Raw genomic sequence first — 927 nt, 5'->3', positions numbered from 1 at the left:
AGAGAGAGAGAGAGAGAGAGAGAGAGAGAGAGAGAGAGAGAGATGAAATCCCAAAGCAGATTTAATCACAACTTTGTTGTAAATTGTATTCACTTGTCACTTACACCCACATTCACAAGTAACAGGACACACCTTGAGAGACACTTCACACTCTACTTTAAACTTTTACTCATCTCAAGCAAACAACTGACTCATACTCCTCTCTCATCACACAGCTTTCACTCAGAAGTGAGCTAATTTTGTTTAGGCAGGCAAAGATGGTGGTGATGGTGGTGGTAGTGGGGGAATGTTTCTGCTATGAATTAACGTTTCTTTTGAAGAGAATACTATGTATTCTCTTTCACATTTACTTAAACACTATACATGTATAATATTTCAAGTTTCAGTTTTAATAGATATTAGCTTAAAAGCTCTACTCCATGTGAACTTTTATGCTGGCTCCTGCAGAGGGCTAATTGGGCCTGTGGCCCTAAAACTAAAAAGAGCTAAATAGCATGACTATAATGACTATATGCCCCGGTGGTGTTTGATCAGAGGTTAAGGACTGATGAGAATTAATTCTATATTGCAATCATTCAATTATTCCAGTCCCAAGTTGAATTCCAACTGTTGACCAATTTGTTCTAAAGTTCTTGTCTTGACATAAAATTAATGAAACAAATATCATTTATCACCTCCTAGATAAATGCCCACCAAGATGGTGTGAATCAGCTAAGAATTAGTAACCTAAATGCTTTTAAATCAGTTCTCAATGCTGAATGCTCAAAGACCAAATGAAGGGCAGATTTTCAAACCTGGGATCATCCTAATTCCAAAAAGGTATAATATGTCTATGTAGAGCAAATGTAGACTGAGATACAGGGGTCTTAAGATAAAAAAAAAACGTACTCCACATATATATATGTATGTATATATATATATATATAT

Source organism: Octopus bimaculoides, chromosome 23 (genome assembly GCF_001194135.2).
Source record: "Octopus bimaculoides isolate UCB-OBI-ISO-001 chromosome 23, ASM119413v2, whole genome shotgun sequence".
In the NCBI taxonomy this organism is placed as follows: Eukaryota; Metazoa; Mollusca; class Cephalopoda; order Octopoda; family Octopodidae; genus Octopus; species Octopus bimaculoides.
Note: the sequence above shows the minus strand (reverse complement) of the source record.